Raw genomic sequence first — 9119 nt, forward strand, 5'->3', positions numbered from 1 at the left:
CTAATAAGCACAGATCCATTGTCATGACATTTTTCCACTGAATATGGCCCTAGCCATCTGGTTCTCAGCTTCCCCTTGAAATCTTTGTATCTGGAGTCATACAACAAAGCCCAATCCCCTGGCTGAAATTGCTTGTCATGGAGATGTTGGTCATGCCACACCTTTCTCTGAAGTTGAACCACTTCTGAGTGAAGGAGGGCCTGCATTCGGTGCTCATCCAGGCCATTCAGCTGCAATAGCCTTTCTTGTTGTGCATGGCTGAGATCTAGGTCCAGCTGAGCTGCCATCCTCAAAGTGTTGTATTCAAACTCAATGGACAGCAAAGCTTTCTTCCCATAGACCAGCTCATAAGGTGTGAAGCCGGTGGTGGTCTTCCAAGTGGTGTTGTAAGCCCATGTGGCTTCAACCAGGCGATCTGCCCAGTCCTTTCTGCTGCTGTTCACCACCTTAGTCAAGATCCCTTCTAATGCTCTATTGGTGACTTCCACCTGCCCATTTGCTTGAGGGTGATAGGGGGTGGAAGTCCTATGCTTGATCTTGTGATGAGCTAGTAGATCTTCAACCAGGTTGGAGGTGAACTGGCTCCCTTGATCAGTGACCAGCTCTCTTGGATAGCCAAACTTATAGAAGATGTTTTCTCTTAGGAACTCGGCTACCTTTTCTTCTGTTGCTGCTTTGATTGCTTTGGTCTCTGCCCACTTTGTCAGGTAGTCAGTGCACACAATGATGTAAGACCTTTGCCTCGAAGGAGGGTTGATTGTGCCCACAAAGTCCATACCCCACTTCTCAAATGGCTCAAGAGTCACCTGAGGTTGGAGAGGCATCTCATCCCTTTGGGTCGGTTTCCCCATTCTTTGGCATTGGTCACACTGGCTGACATATCTTCTGACATCTTGATGAAGTGTGGGCCAATAGTAGCCTGCCTGCAGGATCTTGAAGGCAGTTCTCTTTGCTGCAAAATGTCCTCCACAAGGCCCATCATGACAAGCGAGGAGGATATCAAAGACTTCCTCCTCCCTTACACAATGCCTTAAGATTTGATCGGGGCCAAGCTTGAACAGATTGCCCCCGATCCAAGTAAATGAGGCACTTTTTCTGATGATTCTGCTCTTCTCTCTGGAAGATAGGTGCGGAGGGAACTGTGCTGAAACAAGGTAGTTTGCTATATCAGCAAACCATGGAGAGAGTACTGAAATAGCAAAGAGATGTTCATCGGGCATCTGGTCATCCACCGTGCCATCCTCAGCTGCAGACAAATCCAATCTAGATAAAAAATCAGCAACAACATTTTCTCTACCTGGTTTGTCAACAATGGTCAAATCAAACTGCTGCAACAAAAGTAACCATCTAATAATACGAGCATTCACATCTGGTTTATTCATTAAATATCTAATTGCAGCATGGTCTGTATGTACAAAGGTTTGATAGCTAGTAATATAATGTCGGAACTTGTTCAGTGCATGGACCACAGCCAAGAATTCTTTCTCGGTTACAGTGTAATTCAGCTCAACTTTGGACAAGTTTTTGCTAACAAAGTAAATGGCATATGGAAGTTTTTGCTCAACCTGTCCTAAAGCTACACCTATGGCTTTGTTCGAGGCATCAGTGTGGATGTGGAAAGGTAGGGCCCAGTTTGGACCTCTCAGGATTGGGGCTGACACCAACTTGTCCTTCAATTCATTTAAAGCCCTCTGACAATCGTCAGTCCATTTAAACTCCACATCTTTTGCCAACAGGCCAAACAATGGCGAGGCTAGCTTGCTGAAATCTTTAATGAATCTCCGGTAGTATCCTGCTAATCCCAAGAAACTCCGAACATCCCTTACCTTTTGAGGAGGTGGAACCTTCTTGATGAGAGAAATTTTGTTAGGATCCACCTGCAACCCTTGGCAAGAAATGGTATGGCCTAGCACGGTCCCTTCAGTCATTAGGAATTCACATTTTTCAGGACTAAGGGACAAGTTCATCTCAATGCATTTGGTTAGGACTTTTCCCAGATTGGACAATGCTTCCTGGAAGTTGGCCCCATAAGGAGTAAAGTCATCCATATAGATTTCTACTGCATCATGGACCAGCTCCGAGAAGATGCTCAAAACAGCTCTCTGGAAGGTAGCAGGAGCATTGCATAGCCCAAAGGGAAGGACTCGGTAGGCAAAGGTACCCCAAGGACAAGTGAAGGTGGTCTTATCTTGGTCTTCTGGGCTGATTTAGATTTGGTTGTACCCGCTAAACCCATCCAGGAAAGAGAAGAACTTCTTTCCTGCCAGTCCATCCAACACTTGATCTATGAAAGGTAGGGGGAAATGGTCTTTCTTGGTAGCTTTGTTCAATTCCCGGTAGTCCACACAGATTCTCCATTTCCCATTTTTCTTGGGAACCAACACCAGAGGGGACACCCATTCACTATCTGAGATGGGGTAGATGAATCCGACATCCAACAGTTTTTGCAATTCTTCCTTGACAATGTCCTTAAGGGCTGGATTCATTCTCCTCTGGGGTTGCCTAACCGGCTTACAATCCTCTTTGATGTATATGTGATGGGTACAAACCGAAGGATGGACTCCTTTCATCTCCTTATAGCTCCAAGCAAAAGCATCTAGGTGACTGGCCAACAGGCTACACAGCTCCTTTTCCTAGGAAGGAGATAGAGAGGAGCTGATCTTCAACGTTCTCTCAGGGCCGAACTCCACATTCTTGACTCTGGGAGTGACAGGGTTGGTTGTACAAAGATCCACTAAAGTGCTAGCTTGGGCATCCTCCACCAATTTCTCTAAGGATAGTGTACTGGAAGGTGGATTCTGGATCAAGGTCTCAATCAAGTCATCCTCGGTTGGGGGGTCTCTTCTAGTGGTCTCTAAGGTGCACAGAGGTGCTGAGTACACCTCGTCTTCCTCTCCTTCTTCTAACCAGAGTGGCAAGTCATGCTCTAAGGAGGGTTGGGCAGGAGGGTATAGGACTAGCTGTTTGGACATAGGACCATTTTTGATGGTCATATTTCCTGCACGACAACTTATGTAAGCATCTGCAGTGGCTAACCAAGGCCTTCCCAAAATGAGAGGATATCCAGTAAGCTTTGCCTTGGGTTGCAGAACCAAGAAATCTGCAGGATATTCCCAAGAGTCGATAGAGACCAAGACATCCTCCAAAATCCCTTCGGGAGTCACAGTGGAGCGATCTGCTAATTGCAGTACTGTCGAGGTCTTCCTCAAGGAACCCTGAAGATTGAGTTTGAGCATGGTGTGCCTGGTCATCACATTAATGGCAGCCCCCAGATCAATCAAGGTGTGAGGTATGATGGTGCCATTGATGTGGACATCTACTACAGGACTTCCAGGATCTAGGTACTTTGGGCAGATGACTTGTCCTAACATAAGGTCAGACAGTTGTCCTATGACATTGATGGTTGAAGCATCTTTCTTCCGCCTGCCTGGGTGTTTGAAGCACTTTTCCTTAACCCGTTTGTTGTATATTGGCACATCCTTGATGGCTTGGAGAAGTGGTATTTTTACACACAACTGCTTGAGCTCACCCATAAGCTCATCCTCCTCTGGGTTGGGTTGTGTGGTGGCTGTTAGTCTCTCAGGAAAGGGTGGAATAGCCTTTGGTTCACTTTCCTGTTTATCTTCCTCATCCTCTGGGGGAGGAGGTTGGCGATCTGGCAGAGTCTTTCCAGATCGAAGGTTGATCTCCTGGATCTCCACAGCATAGGTAGGGCATGAGGTTTCCCCAGTGTATACCTGTTGGGCCTGTCTATTGTTGGGGTTCGGGTTCGGTTGAGCAGGCATTTGAGGTTGCCTTGGAGGAGCAGGAGGTAATGGCTGAGGTTGAACCGGTGGTGGAGGCAAAATGGCAGGAGGAGTGTTGTACTGGGGCCTCCACCCCGACTGAGGTGCATTCCACTGAGGCTGTGGCTGGGTATGTGAATGATATGAATGAGAAGTAGGTTGAGTGGGGTACTGAGGTGGATAAGACCATGGAGGAGGCATGGACCAGGAAGGATGAGCAGGGGGACCCCAGGAAGGCATAGGAGTCGATTGGTTGGGGCTGTAATAAGCTTGAGGTGCCCCTTGCACCCCCTGCTGATAAGGTCTAGATCCTTGTGGCCTCCTTTGGTTGAGGTAATAGAGAGGTTCAGTGGGAGCTTCTATCCCTTGGTACATGGCTTTAAACCCAGGTAAGGTTGGACACTGATTTGTGGGATGGTCCTCCTCACAAACGAAACATACTTCAACCGAATGCAATGGGCATTCGTTCTTAGGGTGTCTCCTTGTGCACCTAGGGCAGAAGACAGCCAAGGCTCTCTCAGCTTCTTCTTTCTTCTGTTGGATCCTGAATGTGTCCAGCTGCATGGCAATGGTCTGTCTCACCTCACTCTTGAGATCTTCTAATTGATTTGCAAGCTCATGTTTGGAGAAAGGGACACTAGTTGAGAGGAGGTTTCCCCTACCTCGTTTCCTAGCTGCCCTGGAGTGGTTTCTAAACATAGTCTTGATGTCCTCATAAGGAAGTTGGTAAATGTCCCCCCCAGCTAACATGTGAAGGGTATCTAAGAGGTCTTCAGGGACTCCTCGGAGCAGGACCAACTTGAGGGATTCAGGGTCAAATGTGCACCTGGCCCACTTATAGCTTAGTTGGAACCTCTCCTCATAATCCTCTAAGGACTCATCATTCCCCATGGTCATCCAAAAGATTTCTCCCTTGGTTTCCTTAGACCTACAATAATCCCTGTACTTGGTATTGAAAGCTTGCTGCATCCGAGCCCAAGTGGTGATACTATTCCCAGGTAAGCCCATGAACCAGCGTAATGCTGCATCCTTAAGAGTTGAAGGGAAGAGTTTCAGCTTTTGCTCATCTTCAGTATAGTCATAGATTCTACAAAGGACAACAAACTCAAACAGGAAGGTATCAGGATCTTCAGTAGTCAGACCATGGAAGTGAGGTAAGGCGGAGGGGCTAATGTTCTTCATTTTCATCTCTCCATTGGTCTCTCGGATGGGGAAGGCACCTTCTATTCTCTCATCTTCTCTTCGATTGTCAGCCATAGCTTCAGATGGAGTGGTCTCTAACTCTTCTTCTACTATAGGATCTTTGTATATCTCTGGATGTTCACCTATAGGTTCTTCTGGGTCACTGTCACCAAAGAAGAGAGAAGGGTGACTCAGTGATGTGGTGGGGGTGTTGGGTAGGAATTTGCCTGATTTATCTCAGTTCCTACGAGGCATGAAATGGAAAAGACTTTCTTTTTTGATTGTTTTTGCTTTTTCTTTTGTACCTGCAAAACTGAAACAGATTGATCTACAGCTAACTATAAAGATGCAGAATTAAACTGAAAGCAGGAAAGAACTAATCTACTTTGCTCGAATGAAATTGCAGGAATGGAAATGCTAGTCTACGCTTGCAGAAATGAAATGCTAATCTATGAAAGCAGGAAATGCTAATCTATGAAAGCAGGAAATGCTAATCTATGAAAGCAGGAAATGTTAATCTAGGAAAGCAGGAAATGCTAATCTATGAAAGCAGGAAATGCTAATCTATGAAAGCAGGAAATGTTAATCTATGAAAGCAGGAAATGTCTATGCTACTTTTGCAGAATGGAAATGAAATAAACTACTTAGCAGAAGGCAAGAGTAAGAAAATAGAAGAAAAGCAACAATTACTAATACTCTGACGCTTCCCCGGCAACGGCGCCAAAAAGGATGGTGGGCTCTAGTATTGTAGCAATAATGCTACAACTCTTGGGGCTCCCTATCTCTAATTTTATCAACCCAGTAGTTCGTACAAACTTGGAAGCGACGGTGCTGTATGCACAAGTACTAGCTCTTGTCGCAGCTGTCACTTGGTCAGCTGGCACAAGTCCGCTAGGGCTCAGGCCAACTTCTATATGCTCTTCAGAAGAAGCTTTCTAAATGATGGACGAAGGATATCTTGAGGGGAATTGATCTACTTTGCAAAAGTGAACTGAAAGCCAACCAAAACATGAAACCCTAGTAAACCCTAATTGGACTAGTTTGACCTCTATGATGCAATAATGAAAGTGCAAATGTCTGAAAAGGATGCCATTACCTCTAATGATGTGAAATGCATGAACTCAAACTACTTCTATGAAAATGGACATTGTTTTTGTATTTTTGCTTAAGTGGATGGAGTGATTATGATTTTGTTTCTTATTAGGGTTTGGCTGTGCAGAGGTGGTGCGAAGGGAGAGAAAGCTTGGGAAAGGTCAGGATGGTTGGGAGAGGTCCCAGAGGGTCCCTAGCATTAGTCCACAGAGGTCTACAACATTCGGATGCTCGGCAACCAAGTTTGCAGGCTTCTACAGGATGTCTGCAGGGGATCCTACAGGAAACTAAGGAATTCTACAGGAAGTCTGCTAACTTCTATAGGATGTGCTGTAAGTGGAAGTTTTGGGTGATGGTGAAGTGATGGGATGGTTTGGGTGGATAGGTAAGGTGGAGATGGAGCTTGTGATGGCTCAGGGGCAGAGGAACAAGATGGAGAGAGAGTGCATGGAGTTGGTTGGTGGATAGAAGGATGGCAGCAACGAAAGGTCAAAAAGATGAAGCTACGTGGCAATGGATGAGTTGGAAGGCAAACGAGCTGAACAGAGGTCGAGTAGGTGGCTTGAGGAGAGGTTAAGAAGAAGAAGAAAGGAGTAGAATGATATGGAGCAGTGTAAATAAAACAAATGACTTATGTCTTGCACCAAAAACGAGAATTCATTAACCAGTGCTACCTGTGCTTTTAAATAAATAACAGTGATGTAAATCATGAAGAAAAGTCGTGCATGGAATTGCAATGACGAAGTATGGCTCAAGAGAAAAAGTGCATGGAAGGATCCACGATTAAACCGACTGTGTTGCAGCTTGCATGAGAGTAGAAAAGACTGCGTTTTTTTGGTGGCTGGTATAGACTGCACCCCAATCCCTAAACAGAGATGGAAGTGATCTCTAACAACCTTTTCTTGGAGCTCCTGTGTATTACAAACCTCCTATCCGAATCTAAGCAGCTGAAATTAATTTAATCATAAACCAATCCTACTCAATCCTATTAACGAAATCAAATCAGCAAACTGTGTTCTTGAAATGCATATCAAAACAAGTAAACAAAATGCTGGAAAGAAAGGTGAATAACACTACAAGAAGAGGAGATCTATTGCTCTCAGGTTGGGCCCTAACCTGAGAGCTATAGCTCCCTTAAAAGCTCAGAATTAGATCCAAATCTGCTTGCCTTTATTCATAATCAAAAGTCTGATGTCATGCCAAAACTGGCTTACAAAAACAAACACCGAGCTATGCTGCAAAAATTACAATATCAGTCCAAAAGTTCAAAAAGCCCCTAACAAAGGCTACGGCCTTCATATTTATACAAAATGAAGATCAAGTTGGCTTCCTCCATTCGTGGAGCTTGGCTGTCCAACTGAGAGTCAAACTGCTGTAAAACTGTTGATCCTGTAGAACGTGTTGGCTGCCTTTAAGCTCGGTGGGGAGAGCTGTTAGAGCTCGGAGTGAAGGTGAAAATCACGAGGAGGGTCATCAAGACTGTGGACAACCTCCCTATGAACTCGCAATGTCACCTTTGCTGTCTCCTTGTCTCCTTTTGCGTGGTCTTTTGCTCTCTTTAATGCCAAGACCCTGAAATCATCATGTATTAGTGACATAGATATAATGCCTGCCCTTCTTCCTACAAACAACACGAATATACTAAGAAATGAATGCATAAGTGGTAAAATATGAATGGTTGAGCAAGGTAAGTAGGCCAATATGAGCCCAAATTGTACCAAAAATTGGGGCTCATCAAGCTGCAAAGAGTGATTTCACTAGCCATCCTTGTGACACTGCCGTTATTGGAAAATTCCAAACCTTACCTGGAATCAGCTGCTACCCATTTTATCATTCGTTCCTCAAAAGATGAGTCTTCTTTAAGCTCTTTTCAACTGACTTGTAAAATATGAAAAGATTTCCGAGTTTTGGCTTTCCAGCTCGTTAAAGCGACGGGAAGTGCTATCCCTCCTCTAGATTTTAATCTTTTTGGACCTGAGGGATTATTGCACAAAAAGATCGAGCGCTTGTTTTGTTCGGCTCGTTAAAACTATCGAAAATTCATCCCTTCTGTATTGTTTTATACTTTTTCAGACTTAAGGGATTAGATGACGAAAAAGGAATTTTGGAGTTACCTTTACGTACCTTTTCAGACTCTCTAAAAATGAAAAGGACCGAGTTATCTTTGTCATTAAACTCGTTAAAAAGATTAATAGCGACAAACTTGTCTTTAGACGAGAACGAGTTTCACTATCGCTAGGCTTGTTAAAACATAGCGATGGGTTTGCCCGAAGGGCAAATTATAGAACAAGCATATGTTATCCTCCTCAAGCTTGACAAAAATAAAGAGGTACTAGTCAGCAATGACTGGGGAAAAATTGGGAAGAAAACTCAAAGAATCTTTATTGGTAGCAAGTCGCCCTTGAACATGACACTTCCACTCCGTGTCCGAGTCGGGTTGGGTTGTTTCATTCACCGGTCACATCACCATGGTCACGCCATACCATCCACATTTGGGGTAAATGCTACCAATCCATCACATAAGTGTCGCCGACATGTTCAAGAGAAGTCACCTGTGTCCCATCCATTACCATACATTATACTTCATTCTTTCATGACCGCCATCCTGAACCGTATATCATCAGATTGTTTTCACCTCCATCAAAATCATTTGCTCCATTCCATGTCATTGATGTGGGATTCATTTAGGCCCTCCTTTGACGGATCGCTTCTTGTCGACATCAGATCATTATCCAAGAAGTTGATCTAAGAACACCCCATTCAGTACTTTGAAGCTTGCATGCCTCAATGGCAAGTTTCTCACTTCCGGCGATAGGTATACATCAATGACCTTCGACTGAAAGATTTTGCGTGGTGTTCGACGCCAATTCCTTTATTCACACCACGTGAATTGTACTGCAGTACCTTGAGGGTCATCATCATTATCGGTGATTCCTCTCGCGCTTGTTAACAGTTTACATCATTGACTGGTAATCAAGCGATGTATTTCCATGTTCGACTTCAAAACATTTCTCACATGGATCGACTTGTACTTCGAGTGAAGATCGGACGAGATTGAAG

The sequence above is a fragment of the Pinus tabuliformis genome, chromosome 8, assembly GCF_031772625.1.
Source record: "Pinus tabuliformis cultivar Carrire ecotype Pingquan chromosome 8, CPIR1, whole genome shotgun sequence".
Classification (NCBI taxonomy): Eukaryota; Viridiplantae; Streptophyta; class Pinopsida; order Pinales; family Pinaceae; genus Pinus; species Pinus tabuliformis.